At 39.0% G+C, this 22818-nt stretch overlaps 1 pseudogene; it reads right to left on the bottom strand.

The window, feature by feature from the left end:
• Positions 1–377: 377 nt before the first annotated feature.
• LOC109219911 lies at positions 378–22603 on the bottom strand (annotated as a pseudogene).
• Positions 22604–22818: the final 215 nt, after the last annotated feature.

The raw sequence follows: 22818 nt of genomic DNA, 5'->3' as shown, positions 1-22818 counted from the left end.
CAGTGAGGCGAGATGACTATAGAGACTTCGAGGTATATCTGCCGCGTCTGCAGACCTAGGAGTCCCTATCTACTCTTCCTTAAGTTAAGACTTTTATGTACTTTTTCTTCGTTGATAGTTTCTGGAGTTTAGAAGCACTATTTACTTCTGTAGCTTGTGACTCATGATATTCTGGGTTTTGGGAGTGTTTATGTTCAGCTCGAGAGTGATTATTGTCTATGCCGAGCAGAATCTAAATTTCTTAATTTAATTTACCTATCAAATTGTTCATTTTTCATGTTTTCGTCTCTTTCTGCAAATGTTAGACTTACCTAGTTGTAGAGACTAGGTGCCGTCACGACGGTTCACGGAGGGAGAACTTGTCTCGTGGCAATTATCTAAAGCAGAATATGTTCATACTCTTCTCCATCCTTCCACCCGTGGATTTCTGCTCTTACGAGTTCGCGATTTTTCTTTATGAATTTCCAGACTGGAAAATCTTTAATTGGCATTATCAAATCTTCCTCTTTGAGTTTCCAAATGGGGCAAGAATCTTCTGAGTCCGTCACTAAGATATATCATTCTTTTCTTCCCTTCCGTAGCCAGAGAAGCTTGTTTTCTTTCTATAATCAGGCATGTTATGTTTGTTAACAAAGAAAATCATCTGTGATGACCCGATAGGTCATCTTATGTTGTAGAACCTAATTCTGTGCTTCGAAGCCTTAAATACCTCATTTTAACCCTCCTCGATTTGCGCAGTTCGGGCGTATTTCCAGAAAGCTTTTATGTTAAAAACTTAGAAAATATGAAATTTTTACCTTAAACCATTTGAGTTGACTTCGGTCAACGTTTTGAGCAAACGGACTCGGATTCGTATTTTGATGGTCCCAATGCATCCGTACCGTGATTCGAGACTTGGGCGTATGCCTGAAATCGAATTCGGAAGTCCCTAGCCCGAGTTATCGGACTTTGTTGAAATTTAAAAGTTAAAAGCTTAATGACTTTGAAATGTTTGACTTTTTGGATATTGGGTCTGTATTTTGGTTTCGGAACCCGGTATAGGTCCAATACGATTTTATGAATTGTCTGTCAAATTTGGTGAGAAACGGAGTTAGTTTGGCATGATTCGGACGTCCGGTTGTGAATTAGAAGTTCATGAGTTTTCTTGAAAATTTCCTTTGATTTGATGCTCAATTTGTAGTTGTAGGTGTTATTTTGGCGATTTGATCGCGCGAGCAAGTTTGTATTTTTTTACTTGTTTGCACATTTGGTTTAGAGCCCCGAGGGCTCGAGTGAGTTTCGGATAGGCTATGGAGTGAAAACTTGACTTAGAACATTGCTGGTGTGCTTCTGGTTTTGGTGCAGGCCTCAGACCTCGCAATTGCGAGGGCAGGCTTCGTATTTGCGGCCACTGATGGATTCGCATTTGCGGCCACTGATGGATTCGCATTTGCGAGCTACTCATCGCATTTGCGAAGAGTAGCTGGGCAGCTCAAGTTCGCATTTGCGAACAAAGCTTCGCATTTCTGAAGTGGGTCAGGGGACACAGTGATCAATTGCGATCAAAAGGGTCGCATTTGCGGAGATCATTATTCGCATTTGCGAACAGTCCATCATATTTGCGATGAAAGCAGAGATGTGAAGAGCTTCGTATTTGCGGGGTTCACATTAGCCGGGTTCGCATTTGGGAAACCCAGGTCGCAAATGCGACATCTGCAACTGATCAAAACGGGAGTTAGACGGGATTTTTGTTCGTTCTCTCAAATTTTCAAACTTAAAAACCCTAGAGGCGATTTTTCAAAGAACTCTTTTTCCCCAAATCATTGGTAAGTGATTCTAAATTAGTTTCTTTCAATCTTTCACTATATTTCTTAAGATTTCAACCTAAAATCTTGTGTTTTCATGGTGGAAATTGGGGGTTTGCGTAGAATTAAGTTTTTTGGTAAAATGGGGATTTAGACCTCAAATTGAGGTTGCTTCCAAAATAAATTACCTAACGGGCTCGGGGATGAATGGTAATCGAATTTTGGTCTGAATTTCGGGTTTGGACCAAGCGAGCCCGGGAGTTGACTTTTTCAATAATGACCTAAATTGAATTCTTTGCAATCGTGGGTAGTTCCTAAAGCTTAATTTGAATCGTTTGGTTGGTAAATTGCTAGATTCTATTATTTTGGAGGCTTGTTTGAAAGGCAAAGTCGTGGTTGAGCTTTAAATTGATCCTTTGGAGTGAGGTAAGTGTCGTGGTTAACCTTGACTTGAGGGATTAGGACTTATTTGTCTATTTGCTACATGTTTGGATGTTGGGTACAACGTATATGTGAGGTGACGAGTAGTTATGCGTTGTTGTCGGGTTATAGCATGCATGTGGACTTTTTCTTTGCAATTATTGCTTTCTTTGATAATGTTATCCATGCTTAGACTAGTTATTTGTTAAATTGATCGTTCTTATCGTGTTTATAGGCTTTTGTGATAACTGAGTATTGATTCCAAGTTGAGATTGGTATTGTGAAACCGTTGTTGAAGTAAGGCTTGTATTTGTTGATCCTATCTCCCTGTTATTACTTGTTCATTGTTATGTGGTAAGGGAGAGTGTTAATGCATGAAGGGTGATGCCGTGCCGTATGTGAGTGTTAATGCACGAAGATGTTGTGCCATATTGTGAGTGTTTATGCACGAAGGGTGATGCCGTGCAATTTTCTTCATTGTGCTAATTGTTTTTACTGGTTAAAGGCATATTGATTGTTCTGGATATCATTTCCGCTGCATCTCTCGTATCTTGTATCCCCTTAGCATGTCCCCCTCTCGATAGTACATCTTTAGCTTTTATTTGATGTCGCCTTGTACATATATTGTTATCTGCACATGTTTATCATGTAGGTATCTTGTCATAGCCTCGTCACTACTTCGTCGAGGTTAAGTTCGACACTTACGAGTACATGGAGTCGGTTTGTACTCATACTACACTCTGCACTTCTTATGCAGATTTTGGTACCGGGCCTAACTGTCCGTGAGTTGGAACAGTTTGGATTTGCTCATGCGGAGAGTCGAGGTAGATCTGTTGGCATCCGCAGACCTTGAAGTCCCCTTCTATTCTTCTTATTTCACTATTTCCTTTCTTTCAAATAGTTGTATTTCTTTCAGACTCTATTTGTAGTAAATTCTAGAAGCTCGTGAGTTGTGACTCCAGATCCGATATGTAGTAGATATTATGGGCATTTATGTTATTTGCACTCGCTTTTATTTCATTTTGGTCAAATTGACTGTATCTATTGAATTGAATAATAATTGATTTAGTGGTCTCTAACGTAGGCTTGCCTAGCAAGTGAAATATTAGGCGTCATCACGGTCCCGAAGGTGGGTAGCGGGTCGTGACACCATCCATTAGGATACATTGGTTGTATATAAATCTAAATTTTATAAATATACAAAATTAAAAGAAAAATATAAAGAGGAATTTTGCTGTCCATGTGCTTGAGGTGAAAGTACCGTACTAAATTATCAAAAGAGAGATCTTGTGGAGACATAATAAGGAACGCGTGAAGAGATCAACCAAATGGTGACGACATAAAAACGTATTTCCAGCATATTCGAGTAAAATTAGAAAAATTACTACACTAGTACTGTTTAAAAATCCATGTTGGAACCTTGAAATCATATAACGAACGTTATGAAAATTAGCATAGTATATTTACCCATATTAGTTTGACATGATTATAATTAAATAGTAATAGCATATGTAAAGATACATATTTTAACTTCTTTGGATTTGTGTAAACATCGAGCAAGTTTTCGCGTGTTTTACCTTGCACATGTTGGGAGGGGAAAGACTGAAGCCATGAGATAAAGTGATGAAAATCATGATAAGGTTGTATTCTAAGTTTTCCTTCCTCATCAACATATCCTGGGTTAGAATTAATCTCCGAGAAGCAATCCATTATTCCCAAATGCTTCACTATTATCTCGATGTAGGAGATATTTGCATCACTTACTACCCTCAAATCACACCTAAAAAACAAGCATTGAATTTACTGTCCATGAGTCACTATTTAAATTTAAAAAAAAACAAAGGAAATATTGTTATAAATAGAATTTTGTTTATGGTGAATGTCTATATTTAGAGAGATTCTAGGGTTTATTACTTGGTGGCTAAGTCACCCTCTCCCTATAAATAGAGGGTTCTATTCCATTGTAATTCATTCCCAAATCAATAAGAATTCTCTCTCTCTCTACTTTTCTCTGCAATACTCTTGTTCTTCATTTATTGTTTTATAACACGTTATCAGCACGAGACTCTAACCAATTGAGTAGAAGCTTTGGGATTGAGCATAATGATTGTCAATTGTTCCATGAACTTCCTTCATGATTAAATTCTGGATTTAAGGTAAGCATTTTACCGTATTTTTCTCTTTTATTCTATAATTTGATTTTAAATACAAGCAAAGACAATAAAATTTGATTCTAACTCTAATGGAGCTAGTAAGAAATTATAACCACTCGAAGTGGTAAAATTTTTATGTCTTGTCATGATCAAATTTATGTATGATTATGGGCACAAGAAGTGCATACCCGTCCCATTGAATTTGCTTCATTCTCATTCCCTTAAGAGAATGTGATAGCAGTATATGATAAGTCTGAAAGAAGACAAAATTATTACCATGAAGGTATCAATAGATGTGGACGTGGTATTAGACGAAATTATAATCGTCATCATTGTGATAATGAGAATAATAAGGATTCTCAAAATAATCCTTCACTCTGTGAAAGTAATATTTGTCATCGATTTGACATGATATTTTATAGAGCACATATAGATGATTATGGTCCATTCATGATGTGAATGTGAAAACATCTGTTTTATGAATACATATTCATTCTTGGAAGAATATGAATGTGCTAGTGGTAGTGAATATACCACACTCACCTCTAAAAGGAGGTTTGAGATGATATAAGAAAAAATATCATTATTATGGCATGAATGGTCATTGGTCACGTACCTATTGTACGCCAAAATATTTTGGTAATGCGAATATTAAAGAATAACAGTAATGCAAGAAACAGATCTTGCATATAATTTTGACCATGACTATAATGGTATAACTTTCTCTTTAAAAGAGATATTCACCATATGATGTTGATGAATATGTGGTAGTAAGAAATTAATTGAGAGCTCTGGAAGAGCCAATTATTATTATTTTGGAGGAATAAAATTGATTATCAATAAGGTATTGTGTTGTAGTAAGTCTCAAAGAAACTTATTCAGTTTCCAAAGCATACGCGAAAGCGGTTGATTATATTGAGACTATAAATAAAGGAAAGATTTAATATCTTCTATTACTACAACTTGTAGCGGGATAATATGTATGTGAAAAGCTACCCGCTTTATTCTCCAATTTTTGCTACATAAACAAAAGAATACCACAATGAAGTGGACATTTATTGATATAAAAACCCGTATCATAATAAACTTGGAGTTTACTGATAATTGCACACGTCATGGTGTAAATCCGAAGTTTATCAATATTGATAATTTATTCAGTTGGCATAATTGGTTTAGCCATATCAATTTAAGTATGATATACAAAAATAAAAGAGAATTCACATGGGTAAATATTAAAGAACTAGAAAGTTCTTTACGAATTCTCTTATGTTGCCTGTTCTCATTAATTAATATACCAACTAAAATTGGGATTGAATCCCATGAATGCTGGAAATATCAAAGGTGAATATGGCCCCATTCACTGGCCATGTATACCACGTAAGATGCATCTATGAGATGGTTACATGTGCGATTATTAATAACCCGCAACATGGTGTTTGCGAGGTAGCTTGCTCAATAATTTAATTTCGAGCATAATTTCCAGATTTTCTATTCAAGAAGTTCATCTTGATAAGTTGGTTTACATCACAGTTGGTTTAGCAAAATAATTTATTAAGTGCCTCTACTTAATAGCTAAACAATTGCTTATGAGAACAAAGTTATCTATATCAATTTGATATACGTTATATACGAAAGTATATTATTTTCTCCCCTCACAAGTGGTTCAAGGTCAGGAACCAAATAATTTCATCATATCATTATTATTGATGTGCGGTTTATATTTAAATTAACACCACAACGCACAAAGATGGGTTCTCAAACTTGAGGACACAAGTTAGTTTTTCTAACATGAGGGGGAGACAAGATACAATAGTTGAGAAAAAGTTACATAGAATGAATTATCATTTATACATCTAGATCCCCGAATAAAATAATATGAACTTGAAGTTCATAAAAGGATAATTCATGTGAAATTTATTGCAAAGCATGCCAGACGCATTTGCTGACCCAAAGAAAGTAACAATATTCTCATTGCAAATGCTCCTATTAGAATAAGTCCTAGAAGGACAAAGTCTATAGTTGTGATGACCCAAAAGGTCATCACTTATTTTAAAATGAAATTCTACGTTCCGAGGCCTTAAAAACCTCTCTTAGAATCACCTTGATTTGCGTGTGCAGTCCGGGCGCGTAGCCGGAAAGCCTAAATGTGAAGATCTGTGAAAAATGATAAGTTTTGACTATAAAATAAATTAATTTGACTTCGGTAAACGTTTTGGGTAAACGGATCCGGACCCGTGATTTTACGGTCTTGAAGGGTTTGTAGGAAAATATGGGACTTGGGCGTATGCCCGGAATCGAATTCCGAGGTCCCAAGCCCGAGAAATGAATTTTTGAAAGAAATTGTTTTCTGAAATTGTTTATAAGGTTTGGAAATGAATTTTGGTTAGAACATGTTGGTATCGGGCCCGTATTTTGGTTCCGGCGCCGGTACAGGTCTTATATATGATTTAAGATAATTCTGTGAAGTTTGGAAAGAAACGGAATCCATTTGACGTGATTCGGACCTTAAATGCAAATTTGATGTTTAAAGAAGTTTTGAGAAATTTCATTGATCTTGAGGTTAATTCGAGTTTCATGATGTTATTTTGGTGATTTGAGTACACGAATAAGTCCGTAGGATGTTTTTGAGGTTGTGTGTATATTTGGTTTGGAGCACCGAGGGCTCGGGTGAGTTTTGGATAGGCCACGGGGTGAAATTTTGGACTTAAGAAATTGCAGGCCTGCAGGCTTCGCATTTCCCAAACTTTCTTCTCAATTCCCAGGTTCGCATTTCCCAAACATATTTCGCAATTACCACGCTTGTTCGTATTTCCCAAACTTTCTTCGCAATTCCCAGGCTTGTTCGCATTTCCCAAACTTTTTTCGCAATTCCCGGGTTCGCATTTCCTAAACTTTTTTCTCAATTCCCAAGCCAGCAGAGGTCGGTTCACAATTGCGAACCCCTGTTCGTAATTCCCACATCTGAGACCTCCAATTTTATACTTAGCCAATTTTATACCCCATTTTTCATATTTTCTCAAACCCAAACACTCTTAGGCGATTTTTCAAGAATCCTTTCTTCTCCAAATCAATTGTAAGTCGTTTTTAACCAACTTTCTTCAATTCTTATCATCTTTTAACATGATTTCAACTTAAAATCAAAAATTTTCATGGGGGAAAGTGGGTGTTTTGGGTAGAACCTAGGTTTTTCAAAAATTGGGGATTTGGACCTTGATTTGAGGTCCGATTTCAAAACAAATTATATATTTGAGTTCGTGGGGGAATGGACAATCGGGTTTCGGTTCGAACCTCGGGTTTTGACCATGTGGGCCCGGGGTCAATTTTTGTCTTTTTGGGTAAACTTTGGAAAACTCATTTTTCATGCATTGGGGTTGATTCATTTAGCGTTTATTAATGTAATTAAGTAACTTGTGACTAGATACGAGCGAATTGGTGATGGAATCAAGGGAAAAAGCTATAATCTAATCGTGAATTGTGTTCGTGGCATCGAGGTAAGTGTTTGATCTAACCTTAGCTTGAGTGATTAGGAATTCTGTCCTATTTGCTAATTGCTTCTTGTTGAGTATGACGTATAGGCATGGTGACGAGTATCTATACGTTGGTGTCGAGCATGACCGTGAGTCTTATATTGTGATTTCCATGATTTCGTTTTTTTATTCATGCCTTGGTGAAAATTTCTATTGTTGTGTAAAGTTGTGAAAAGAATTGTGACCTATGAACATTGAGGAGCGTTGGCTCCAGTTGTATAACAAATTGTAATAGTATAAGTGATAATTGAACCTCTAGAGCAGTGGCTCGAGTTGTGAAGTGAATTGCGAAGTAAAAGTGAGAAAGAGAAGAGATCATTATGTTTCCCCCTTGCCGGGCTATTGTTGAGTTGTGGTTCCTTGCATTGTGTTCTTAATTGATATTACAGATACTTAGGTTGATGATTCTTTGTGTTAGGTAAGGATTATGGTTATAGCTGAGGTAGTTAGATGTTGGAACAAGTTTGGGTATGGCCGAGGTAGTTAGGTGTTGTAACAAGTTTAGTTATAGCTGAGGTAGTTAGGTGTTAGAACAAGTTTGGGTTTAGCTGAGTAGGAGTTGAGTTAGGATTGGTTATAGTTGATTCTCCCTTACCGGGATGTTTGTCTTGATATTGTTGTTCCCTTATCGGGGAGTTATTATGTTGCTTTTGTTCCCTTGCCGGGATTCCTCGTGAATTTTGTGTTGGCTTGTAAATGGGAGCGGGTGGTACGCCTACCACAAGATATAATGAAATGGGAGCGGGTGGTATGCCTACACAAGATATAATGAAATGGGATCGAGTGGTACGCCTACCACAAGATATAATGAAATGGGATCGGGTGGTACGCCTACCACGAGATATAATGAAATGGGAATGGGTGGTACGCCTACCACAAGATATAATGAAATGGGAGCGGGTGGTACGCCTACCACGAGATATAATGAAATGGGATCGGGTGGTACGCCTACCACGAGATATAATGAAATGGGATCGGGTGGTACGCCTACCACAAGATATGAGAAATGGGATCAGGTTGCACGCCTGCAACGAGTAGTGAACCGAGAGTGAAATCTGCCTTTGTTTTCCTTATCCTTGTTAGAAGTTGAATTTTGGTTTCTTGATAATTCTCTTGAGATTCCGTTTTATCTGTTATTCCCCGAAGCATGTTTCCCCCTCCCATCGTTATTTGTTTATTTCTGCTTTACTTTTCGCTGTATATTATACAACTGCACATGTTTATTTGATAGTCTGGTCCTAGCCTCGTCACTACTTCGCTGAGGTTAGGCTAGACACTTACCAGCACATAGGATCGGTTGTGCTGATACTACACTCTGAACTCTTTTGTGCAGACCCCAGTGTTGTAGACTTTGGACCGCAACGGGATTGCTGATTCTTGTTCATCAGGCGACCCGAGGTAGTCCTACAGGCGTCCGTAGGCCTTGGCGTCTCCTTCTGTCTACTATTCCTTTTTCTTTCATGCATTTCCAAAGACAGTGTTGTATTTATTTCTTTCATACCTTTAATTGTAGTATTCTTAGACCGTCTGTGAAACTGTGACACCAGTTCTGGGTTGTCGAGACTCAAACAGTTGTGTTGGATTCATGTTCAGCTAGCTTATTGTCTTTTTTCCTTTCGCTTATGTTAAATTCTGCTGTTTAAATGTTATTACTTCACAATTGTTAACGAATAAAAATTGGGTAAAAAAAAAGAGGTAAATTGTTCACATAATTGGCTTGCCTAGCTCACATTAGTAGGCGCCATCACGACTCCCGAGGGTGGGAAATCGGGGTCGTGACAAGTTGGTATCATAGATCTAGGTTACATGGGTCTCACAGTTCACAGACAAGCTTAGTAGAGTCTGAGGGATCGGTACGGAGACGTCTGTATTTATCCCCAGAGGCTACAGAGTTAGGAAAAACTTCACATTCATTCATTCCTGTCGTGCGATTTTGTTCTCTCAATGCTAAATTGAAACCTCTACTCTTGTTCTTTCGCAAATGAAGAGGTCATGTACCGCTTCTTCAGCCGGGCAGCAGCACAGACCGGTGATAGATCAGCTACGTCTTTAGAGACTTTGTGGAGATTGGATAAGTTTCCCCAAGCTCTTCACTATTACATTCAGCGGTGCATCTACTGAGGATCCCCAGGATTATCAACACAGCTGTCATGAGGTTCTCAGAAACATGGGGATAGTTGAGACCAATGGGGTCGATTTTGCTACTTTTCGCTTGTCTGGATCCGCCAAGACTTGGTGGAGAGATTATTACTTGGCTAGACCAGCCGGATCGCCAGCTTCGACTTGGGAGCAGTTCACGCAGCTATTTCTGGAGAAGTTTCTCCACATCACTCAGAGAGAGGCATTAGAGGGGGAGGTAGAGGTATTAGATGTGGAGGTAGAGATGCTAGAGGTGGAGGTAAAGGTATTAGAGGTGGAGATGCAGGTATTGTTCTGGTTTGTGGTAGAGAAGCTTCGGTTTTATTTTGCGCCGTATCTGGTCATGCCTAGTGATTCTTTGAGTGCCCCTATTTATGTGTCTAAGCCGGTGGGTGATTCTATTGTGGTGGATCGCGTCCATTGTTCATGTATAGTGGTTATTGGAGGTCTTGAGACTCGTGTAGATTTGCTTCTTCTGACATGGATGATTTCGGTGTTATATTGCTGATGGACGGGTTATCACCTTACCACGCTATCTTGGAGTGTCACGCCAAGACTGTGACCTTAGCTTTACCGGGTTTGCCTCGTTTAGAGTGGAGATGGACTCCTGTCATGCTACCCGTAGTGTTATCTCTTATGTGAAGGCTCGACGTATGGTCGAGAAGGGGTGTTTGGCCTATTTGGCATATGTTCGTGATTCTAGTGCTGAGGTTCCTTCCATAAATTCTTTGCCCGTTGTTCGTGAGTTTCCTGAGTTTTTTCCTTCAGACCTGCCGGGTATGCCACCCGACGGGGATATTGACTTTTGCATTGATTTGGCTCCGGGCACTCAGCCCATTTCTATCCCGCCGTATCATATGGCCCCGCCTGAGTTGAAAGAGTTGAAGGAGCAGTTGCAAGACTTGCTTGAGAAGGGTTTCATTAGACCTAGTATTTTGCCTTGGGGTGCGCCGGTGTTGTTTGTTAAAAATAAGGATGGGTCGATGCGAATGTGTATTGATTACCGGCAGTTGAACAAGGTTACAATCAAGAATAAGTATCCATTGCCGAGGATTGATGATTTGTTTGATCAGCTTCAGGGTGCCAAGGTATTTTCGAAGATTGACTTGAGATCTGGCTACCATCAGTTGAGGATTAGGGCATCCGATGTCCCTAAGACAGCTTTCCGCACTCGGTACGGGCATTATGAGTTCTTGGTAATGTCATTCGGGTTGACAAATGCCCAAGCAGCTCTTATGGATTTGATGAACCGAGTGTTCAGGCCTTAATTGGATTTGTTCGTGATAGTCTTCATGATGATATTTTTATATATTCCCGCAGCCGAGAGGAGCACGAGCAGCATCTTAGAGTGGTTCTTCATACTTTGAGGGATAGTCAGTTGTACGCCAAGTTTTCGAAGTGTGAGTTCTGCTTGAGTTCAGTTGCATTCCTGGGTCATGTTGTATCAGCAGAGGGTATTCAGGTTGATCCGAAGGAGATTGAGGCAGTCAAGAACTGGCCTAAACCAGCATCAGCTACAGAGATTCGGAGTTTCTTAGGATTGGCAGGCTACTATCGTCGGTTCGTGGAGGGGTTTTCATCTATCGCAGCCCCGATGACCAGGTTGACCCAGAAGGTTGCCCAGTTCAGGTGGTCGGACGAGTGTGAGGCGAGCTTTCAGAAGCTCAAGATAGCTCTGACTACGGCACCGATGTTGGTTTTGCCCACAGGTTCAGGGCCTTATACTGTATATTGTGATGCATCTCGTATTGGACTTGGTGCAGTGTTGATGCAGGATGGCAAATCGCACACTTACTTGAGCAGTGCGGGAGACTGGGGAATGGGTCGAATAAACTCCCCTGGGGCCGGAAAAATAACAGACGAAGCTTTACTTAGATAGGGCTTTGATTGGGATTTTTTTTTCTTAGAATACCTTTCTTAGCTAGCCTAGCGTGCTAGAAACCTACAGGGAACAAGAGCCAGATTGAAGACATTCCAATCATTGCCTATGCTTCGAGGCAGTTGAAGATTCACGAGGAGAACTATCCGGTTCATGATTTGGAGTTGGCAGCCATAGTTCACGCATTGAAGATTTGGAGGCATTATATATATGGCGTGGCATGTGAGGTGTTCACGGATCACAAGAGTCTTCAGTATTTGTTCAAGCAAAAGGAGTTAAATTTGAGGCAGAGAAGGTGGTTAGAGTTGTTGAAAGATTATGATATCACCATTCTATATCATCCGGGAAAGGCCAATGTGGTGGCCGATGCTTTGAGTAGGAAGTCAACCAGTATGGGCAATCTTGCTTATATTCCGGTCGGTGAGAGGCCGCTTGCTTTGGATGTTTCTGAGCCCAGTCGTGTGTTAGCTTGCACGGTCGCTCGTTCTTCATTATTAGAGCGTATCCGTGATCGGTAGTATGATGATCCCCATTTGTGTGTCCTTAGAGACACGGTGCAGCGCGGAGGTGCCAGGCAGGTTACCTTAGATGATGATGGAGTTTTGAGATTACAGGGTCGAGTATGTGTGCCTAATGTGGATGGGCTCCGAGAGTTGATTTTAGAGGAGGCCCATAGCTCCCGGTACTCTACTCATCCGGGCGCCGCGAAGATGTATTAGGATTTGCGGCAGTATTATTGGTGGCGGAGAATGAAGAAGGATATTGTTGCATATGTGGCTCGGTGTTTGAACTGTTAGCAGGTTAAATACGAGCATCAGAGGCGCGATGATTCATTTCAGAGGATTGATCTTCCCAAGTGGAAGTGGGAGCGGATCACCATGGATTTCGTTACTGGACTCTCGCAGACTCGGAAGAAGTTCGACGCAGTATGGGTCATTGTTGATAGGCTGACCAAGTCAGCACATTTCATTCCTGTGGCAGTCTCCTATTCTTTTGAGAGGTTGGCTGAGATCTATATTCGGGAGATTGTTCGCCTTCATGGTGTGCCCGTATCTATCATTTTGGACCGGGGTACGTAGTTTACCTCGCGTTTTTGGAGAGCAGTTCAGCAAGAGTTGGGCACACGAGTTGAGTTGAGCACAACATTACATCCCCAGACGGACGGGCAGTCTGAGCGGACTATTCAGATTTTGGAGGATATGCTCCGAGCTTGTGTCATTGACTTTGGAGGCTCGTGGGATCAGTTTTTGCCTTTAGCAGAGTTTGCCTACAACAACAGCTACCAGTCGATAGTGCTGTATTGTGGGCCGGTCTGGGACCGGGCCCGCGGTCTTAACGGGCTAAACGGTCCCGGCGGGCCGGTCCTGGTGGGCCGATCCCTGATGGTGTAGAAAGCCCGTGGCGGGCTGGTCCCTTGCATGAGGCCCACGAGACCGGGACCGTTAAGCCCGGGACCGGCAGGCGGTCCTGGGCCGGTTCAACCGGGCCTAACGGTCCTAACGGGCTCCAACGGCTCTTTTCTAAAAAAAAAATTTTTTTTTTTTAAAAAGACCAACGGTCATATTTTAAAATCTAGCCGTTGGCCTTTAATTTTCAACCGTTTGGAACTTTAAAAAATAGCCATTTGGCCCCCAAACTTTATTTTAACCCCAAACTTTATATAATTACACTTTTTTCCAATTCTCAACTATAAATACCCCCTCATTCTTTCATTTTTACTCACCAATTCATCAATCTATCTCAATCTCTCTCAATCTCTCTCAATCTATATCTAATTTCTCTTCTATAATTGCTTATTTTATTATTGCAATTTCGTGAAAAATTGTGAAGTNACAACAAATTATATAATGGTAATATATATACATAACATACAATATATACTACAAGAAAATACATAAGGGAATATATATACATAACATACAATATATAGTACACTATACTAGTATACTATATATATTATATTTACATGAAGAAGTAGTACTATATATACTACAAAACAAGATTTTTCAAAATCAGGGCCCCACCCCCAATGACCACCAACGGTCATATTAATTGCACAAATAGCCGTTTTTTTCCAATTTACAAAACTAACCTTCTCTAACACTATAAGTACCCCCCTCCCTCTTCTTCATTTCAATGCTCAATACTCATTTCTCAATCTAAATTTCTCTCAATCTCTCAATCTCCAATTTTCAAGACTTCAAGTCTCAATCTCAATTTTCAAGTTAAATCATGCCTCGTTCGGAAAGAGTGCGCTTATTTGTTTCGCAATACTATGAAGTGCTCGAAGAAAATGAAGAAGGCCAAATATTAAAGTGCAAGAACTGTGGAAGAGTCTTAAATTTTCGTTCAGGGTGTACCACAGGCATTTTAAGGAGGCATATAAAGTATTGTGTTGAGGGTATTTATCCGCAAATTCGTCTTTAAGATTTTTCAACAATTTGTGTTATTTTAAAATTATTAGACGTATTTATGCATGTTATACTTTGTTATTAATTTATTATGCATGCCAATTTAGTTTTACTATTGATTTGTTATTTTACATTTTCGTCAAACACTTTAATAATTAGATTTCTATATTATATATACTACATATATTTATATAGCCATGCATAAGAGCAATTTATATATATACATACACATATGGTTTACAAGAAATTGCCTTAAATAAAAAAAATTAAAAAAAAAAGCCCGAAAATAAAAAAAGCCCGTTAGGCCCGCTAAGCCCACGAGCCCGGCCCATTTAGCCCAGGACCATATGGGCTTAGGCCCGTCACGGGCTGGTCCTACCGGTTGAGCCCACGAAGCCCGGGACCGCCAGAGCCCGGGACCGCTAAGCCCAGGCCCGTTTAGCCCGGCCCGTTTAGCCCATTTAGGCCCGGGCCCGGCCTACCATACAGCCTTACCAGTCGAGTATCCAGATGGCTCCTTATGAGTCTTTATATGGTAGGCGGTGTCGGTCTCCGGTTGGATGGTTTGAGCCGGGGGAGGCTCGGTTGTTGGGTACGGATCTAGTGCAGGATGCCTTAAACAAGGTCAGAATTATTCAGGATAGGCTTCGTGCAACTCAGTCCAGGCAAAAGAGTTACGCCGACCGCAAGGTTCGTGATTTGGCATTCATGGTCGGTGAGCGGGTATTGCTTCGAGTGTCGCCTATGAAGGGCGTGATGAGATTTGGGAAGAAGGGCAAGCTCAGCCCTAGGTTCATTATCCCGTTTGAGACTCTTGATCGAGTGGGAGAGGTGGCTTATAGACTTGCATTGCCGCCGAGCTTGTCAGCCGTGCATCCAGTGTTTCATGTGTCCATGGTTCGGAAGTATCACGGCGATCTATCCCACGTGTTTGATTTCATCACTGTCTAGTTGGACAAGGACTTGTCTTATGAGGAGGAGCCGGTAGCTATTCTAGACCGGCAGATTCGTCAGTTGAGATCGAAGAGTTTTCCTTCTGTTCGTGTTTAGTGGAGAGGTCAGCCTCCTGAGGCATCGACCTGGGAGTCCGAGTCTGATATGCAGAGCCGTTATCCCCATCTTTTTCCCGACTCAGGTACTTCCTTCTTTTGTCCGTTCGAGGACGAACGGTTGTTTTAGAGGTGGAGAATATGATGATCCTTTTGTCATCATTTGTTTTAAAATGAAATTCTACATTGTGAGGCCTTAAAAACCTCTCTTAGCATCACCTTGATTTGTGTGCGCAGTCCGGGCGCGTAGCCGGAAAGCCTAAATGTGAAAATTTGTGAAAAATGATAAGTTTTGACTATAAAATGAATCAATTTGACTTCGGTCAATATTTTGGATAAACGGACCCGGACCCGTGATTTGACCGTCCCGGAGGGTCCGTAGGAAAATATGGGATTTGGGCGTATGCCCGGAATCGAATTCCGAGGTCCCAAGCCCGAGAAATGAATTTTTGAAAGAAATTGTTTTCTGAAATTGTTTATAAGGTTTGGAAATGAATTTTGGTTAGAACATGTTGGTATCGGGCCCGTATTTTGGTTCCGGCGCCGGTACAGGTCTTATATATGATTTAAGATAATTCTGTGAAGTTTGGAAAGAAATGGAATCCAATTGACGTGATTCGGACCTTAAATGCAAATTTGATGTTTAAAGAAGTTTTGAGAAATTTCATTGATCTTGAGGTTAATTCGAGTTTCATGATGTTATTTTGGTGATTTGAGTACATGAATAAGTTCGTAGGATATTTTTGAGGTTGTGTGTATATTTGGTTTGGAGCCCCGAGGGCTTGGGTGAGTTTTGGATAGGCCACGGGGTGAAATTTTGGACTTAAGGAATTGCAGGCCTGCAGGCTTCGCATTTCCCAAACTTTCTTCGCAATTCCCAGGTTCGCATTTCCCAAACATATTTCGCAATTACCAGGTTTGTTCGCATTTCCCAAACTTTCTTCGCAATTCCCAGGCTTGTTCGCATTTCCCAATTTTTTTTCACAATTCCCGGGTTCGTATTTCCCAAACCTTTTTTGCAATTCCCAAGCCAGCAGAGGTTGGTTCACAATTCCCACATCTGAGACCTGCAATTTTATACTTAGCCAATTTTAAACCCCATTTTTCATATTTTCTCAAACCCAAACACACTTAGGCGATTTTTCAAGAATCCTTTCTTCTCCAAATCAATTGTAATTTTTAACCAACTTTCTTCAATTCTTATCATCTTTTAACATGATTTCAACTTAAAATCAAAGATTTTCATGGGGGAAATTGGGTGTTTTTGGTAGAACCTAGGTTTTTCAAAAATTGGGGATTTGGACCTCGATTTGAGGTCCTATTTCAAAACAAATTATATATTTGAGTTCGTAGGGGAATGGGTAATCGGGTTTTAGTTCGACCTCGAGTTTTGACCATGTGGGCCCGGGGGAAATTTTTGACTTTTTGGGTAAAACTTTGAAAAACTCATTTTTCATGCATTGGGGTTGATTCATTTAGCGTTTATTAATGTAATTAAGTAACTTGTGACTAGATACAAGCGAATTGGTGGTGGAATTAAGGGGTAAAGCTATAATTGAATCGTGAATTGTGTTCGTGGCATCGAGGTAAGTGTTTGGTCTAACCTTAGCTTGAGGGATTAGGAATTGTGTCCTATTTGCTAATTGCTTCTTGTTGAGTACGACGTATAGGCATGGTGACGAGTATCTATACGTTGGTGTCGAGCATGACCGTGAGTCTTATATTGTGATTTCCATGATTTCGTTGTATTATTCATGCCTTAGTGAAAATTTCTATTGTTGTGTAAAGTTGTGAAAAGAATTGTGACCTATGAACATTGAGGAGCGTTAGCTCCAGTTGTATAACGAATTGTGATAGTATAAGTGATAATTGAACCTCTAGAGCGGTGGCTCGAGTTGTGAAGTGAATTGTGAAGTAAAAGTGAGAAAGAGAAGAGATCATTATGTTGCCCCCTTGCCGGGCTATTGTTGAGTTGTGGTTCCCTTGCATTGTGTTCTTAATTGATATTATGGATACTTAGGTTGATGATTCTTTGTGATAGGTAAGGATTATGGTTATAGCTGAGGTAGTTAGATGTTGGAACAAGTTTGGATATGGCCGAGGTAGTTAGGTGTTGTAACAAGTTTAGTTATAGCTGAGGTAGTTAGGTGTTGGAACAAGTTTGGGTTTAGCTGAGTAGGAGTTGAGTTAGGATTGGTTATAGCTGATTCTCCCTTGCCGGGATGTTTGTCTTGATATTGTTGTTCCCTTATCGGGAAGTTATTATGTTAGCTTTTGTTACCCTTGCCGGGGATTCCTACGTGAAATTTTGTGTTGGCTTGTAAATGGGAGCGGGTGGTACGCCTACCACAAGATATAATGAAATGGGATCGGGTGGTACGCCTACCACAAGATATAATGTAATGGGATCGGGTGGTACGCCTACCACGAGATATAATAAAATGGGAGTGGTGGTACGCCTACCACAAGATATAATGAAATGGGATCGGGTGGTACGCCTACCTCGAGATATAATGAAATGGGATCGGGTGGTACGCCTACCACGAGATATAATGAAATGGGATCGGGTGGTAAGCCTACCACAAGATATGAGAAATGGGATCGGGTTGCACGTCTGCAACGAGTGGTGAACCGAGAGTGAAATCTGCCTTTGTTTTCCTTATCCTTGTTAGAAGTTGAATTTTGGTTTCCTGATAATTCTCTTGAGATTTTATTTTATCTGTTATTCCCTTAAGCATGTTTCCCCCTCCCATCGTTATTTGTTTATTTCTGCTTTACTTTTCGTTGTATATTATACAACTGCACAGGTTTATTTGATAGTCTGGTCCTAGCCTCGTCACTACTTCGCCGAGGTTAGGCTAGACACTTACCAGCACATGGGGTCGGTTGTGCTGATACTACAATCTGCACTCTTTTAAGCAGACCCCAGTGTTGTAGACTTTGGATAGCAGCGGGATTGTTGATTCTTGTTCATCAGGCGACCCGAGGTAGTCCTACAGGTGTCCGTAGGCCTTGGCGTCTCCTTCTGTCTACTATTCCTGTTTCTTTCATGCATTTCCAGAGATAGTGTTGTATTTATTTCTTTCAGACCTTTAATTGTAGTATTCTTAGACCGTCTGTGAAATTGTGATACCACTTCTGGGTAGTCGAGACTCAAACAGTTGTGTTGGATTCATGTTCAGCTAGATTATTGTTTTTTTCCTTTCGCTTATGTTAAATTCCGCTGTTTAAATGTTATTACTTCGCAATTGTTAATGAATATAAAATGGATAAAAAAAGAGATAAATTGTTCACATAATTGGCTTGCCTAGCTCACATTAGTAGGCGCCATCACGACTCCCAAGGGTGAGAAATCTGGATCGTGACAATAGTATGCTTAAAGTGTATAGACAAATCGATTTCAAATAAACTTCTTGATAAAGAAGATGAGCAAATGATCTAAACGATCATAATAAAGGAGGCAAGTGATCTAGAAGATCACATGACATAACACTTCACAAAATCTCAGGAAAGATTCAGGTACCTGAATATATGAATGAAGAGATCTCTATGTTATGTCTTTGTGAAAAATAAGGAGGTTGGAACCGATATAAAATGTTTGCCGACGACATCTATAATAGCGCTAAATATATATGAGGATCTTTAGTCTGGAGAAATAATTCAAGTAGAATTTGGTTTCATATAAAAGACGTGTAGTTTTGTACCTGCAGTTCAAACACTTGAAAGTATAAAGTCAATGGTATGTGCAATCAGTTTTCGATATCTTATATGTTTAGCATGACATGAAAACTTGATATGCATCTAAAGTCTACTGTATGGCTTATATGACTTAACTTATATGACAATCCTTGAAGGATTTAAATCGCTTAAAGCATATACAATTCTTGGTCTTGAAGTACCATATCCTAAATGCAATTTGTGCACATATGTATCTTGCTATAACTATAAGCATGATAATATGATAGCGAGAATACCTCTATGGAGATATTGAAAAGTCATTCCACAACATTATATGAAGATATTACATCTCTATCAAGAATGATGATTTCAAGGTGCAATATATTCATTCAAGTTAATATGGCTGATTTGTTTATCAAATCTCTACCAACGGTCTTTTGAAGATGGTGCACAAAATTGGAATGAAAATGCTTAAGGATGTGAATTGATGCTCTCATCAGGGGGAGTTAATACGCGTTGTACTCTTTTTCCCCTACAAGGTATTGTCCCACTGGGTTTTCCTTGCAAGGTTTTTAACGAGGCAACCAAAAGGCGTATTATTTGATATGTGTACTCTTTTTCCTTCTCTAGAATTTTTTTCCCAGTGGGTTTTATTTTAGTTAAGGTTTTAACGAGGCACATTGTCTGTTGAATAGACATTCAAGGGGGAGTTTTATAAATAGAATTTTATTTATGGTGAGTGTCTATATTTAGAGAGATTCTAGGGTTTATTACTTGGTAGCTAAGTCACCCTCTCCCTATAAATAGAGGGTTCTATTCCATTGTAATTCATTCCCAAATCAATAAGAATTCTCTCTCTTTCTACTTTTCTCTGCAATACTCTTCTTCTTCTTTTATTGTTTCATGACAAATATATGCCAATGAAAATACTGAAATTTAGAGATACATACTCTAAAGCATGAGCCGCTTTGATGGCTGGTACTACGCGGGGAATTATAGGTGCCCGTTTAAGTACTTCTTCAATGTCCGCAATAGTTTTGCCTGGTGCATGAAGCTCCTTCATCATCTTGCCCAGTAATTTATTTGAAAGCCAAAAAGTTAGGAAAATCTAATTAATAAATGCATGACATGTTGTCTTGCATATATACTTTAATTTATTACACAAGCATATAGTGTAGTTTGAAATTGTAACGTCGGTTAAACTATTTGATTTGATGCATACACCCGAATTCACATCATTAAATTGGACATTATAGAGTGGGGAAATATGAAAAGAAAAACTAACCATGACATCAATGTACATCCTTTTGGTATGTACATTGATTTTGATTAGCGGCGGATTAAGGGAAAATTAAGCGCGGGGAATATGAGATGAGTAGAAAACTTAATTCTCCAAATTCGGATAGAATGACATGAGTATGCATGACTTCAATCATATATAGCAGGAAGCAATACGTCCACGTACAACCAATGAGTCACTCTTTAGTATTGATGTATAATAACTTAGGACTAGTCTAGAGCAAGCAAGGAATCTCGCACAAGAGCACAAATGCTACTTCTAATTATTCGAGTATAATCCTAATTTCATTTTGTTGTCACGCTATGCGAATTAATCAGTTTCTATTTGAAGTGTTGTGAGGCTGAAGTCCTTAGCTAACTGTAAGCCTAGCCGAAGTGCTACTACTTCAACTTCAGTAGCAGAGAAGCAGATTAAGCTGGTTTTGAAATCACGGATCCAGTGTTTGTTGGAGTTGCGAAAAATCGATGCAGCTCCTATTATGTGCGTCACTTGATTGAAGGTTTCGTTGATGTTAACCTTAACAAAGTTATTAGGCGGAGGATACCATTTAATGTAAAGACTGCACCGGGTTAGCTTTAGGATAACAAGTTGGTGAAAGAATGTTATGTAAGTTATTTTCCTAAGTGTATGTGGCCCAATAGGTTAAGGCCCATAATTAATATTTAATTAATTATCAAATCTCATCCGTCCGATTGGTTACTTGATGGACGTACCAGATTAAGTGAGAACCTCTATAAATTGGTCCTCTCCCTACCCATTAGGTTACCGTTTTTTTTATTTTTCTTTCTTCCATCACTAAAGGCGGCGATAACGAAAGCTAGGGCAAGGGGCGAGAAACCAATTTACTGATTAACACTTTCGCTTCAAGATAATGGATTCTGCTTCACGTATGTTTCTATGACGATTACATGTAAGATTATCATGTTCAAGATCCTGGTAGAATTATAGTTTATGCTTACATATGGTATCATGAGCATGGATATTTGAACTGATAATCTTCGATTGAAGAGATTAATTTCAAAATATACCGAGAGAAAGAATCTGGCCGAATGAATGTAGTAACATTTTGGTGAATATGAACCTTTAAATATATGATTCTTATGATTGTGTGTAACCGTTCGTGACTATCCTAAAAGGAAGGGGAGAAAATCCTTTTCTCTTGTTCTCGTTGTATGTTCTGAGAATTAAGAATGCTTTTGAATGTGTCAATAGCTTTAGGTAATAAGAATAGTATAGCCTTGTACATTCAATTACTAATCATGAATCACGTTCTATTGCCTGCAAACTATAAGGATTGGTACTGTTAGTATGAAATTTTTTTTTGCCGTTGTGGGCTTCAAAATCTGAAAGGTCCTATATTATTGTTAATAATAAAATAAAGACGAATAGAGAAGACTTAGCCTTGAAGGTGGCGCCGCTGATAATTCTGGCATATTTAAAGGAATTAGGTTATGAAATATCTTTCACAAAATTACTATTTTATTAAAATAAAATATGATTACTTTATTATGTATCTGTTGTGGAGATATTTAATTTAGCTTCTCATCTCTTATAATATTTTGGATTATTAAGTTGTGAAGCCATTTATTGTTTATTTTATGTATGTGATTAATGTGTATATAGTTTGTTAGTCACCAAAGTGATCAAACTATAATGCTTAAAGTATTCACATACATATATTATTTTGATAATTATTTTATGTATGCATTTATGTTTATATAGTTTGTTAGTCACCAAAGTGGCCAAACTAGTATGTTCATGAAAATTTTGCATACATAAAATTATAGTTTATCCATGAAATTAATGAAATGCCTATAATTAAAAATTAGTGGATAAATTAATTTTCACTGTTGCTAGAACTTAAGGATTTACCCAAAGGTGAATCAATTATTCTATGAATAGTGAATATGATGAGGTAAATTAATATTCATAGTCAAATATATATTGTCTGTCCAAAGATGGCATATATATTTGGTTAAAAATATTTAATTACCTATTAAAGACTAAATGGCACTTAAATTAAGATAGTGTGTCGTAGTATTTACCCAAAGGAGAATTGCGATATGCTTTAACTGTTTTATTGAATCCATATTGATTTGTGAGCATGTATTATCTATTTTGCAACTATTCCATTTCATTCGCTTGCTTCGTCTGTTACTGTGTTCAATGGATTGAACTTCTCTGAATGGCGTGAACAAGTCCAGTTCCACTTAGGTGTGATGGATCTTGACTTGGCTCTGCTGAATGATAAGCCCGCTGCCATTACTGATTCGAGCAGTGCGGGTGAGAAGTCTTTCTATAAATCATGGGAACGTTCTAACAGGCTAAGCCTTATGTTTATGCGAATGAATATTGCCAACAACATTAAGAGTACTATTCCACAAACAGAAAGTGCCAAGGAATACCTGAAGTTTGTAGAAGAACGTTTTCGTTCTGCAGATAAGTCTCTCGCTGGTACATTATTGGATGAACTCACGA

The sequence above is a fragment of the Nicotiana attenuata genome, unplaced genomic scaffold (assembly GCF_001879085.1).
Source record: "Nicotiana attenuata strain UT unplaced genomic scaffold, NIATTr2, whole genome shotgun sequence".
In the NCBI taxonomy this organism is placed as follows: Eukaryota; Viridiplantae; Streptophyta; class Magnoliopsida; order Solanales; family Solanaceae; genus Nicotiana; species Nicotiana attenuata.
This window is presented reverse-complemented; position numbering and strand designations above follow the sequence as displayed.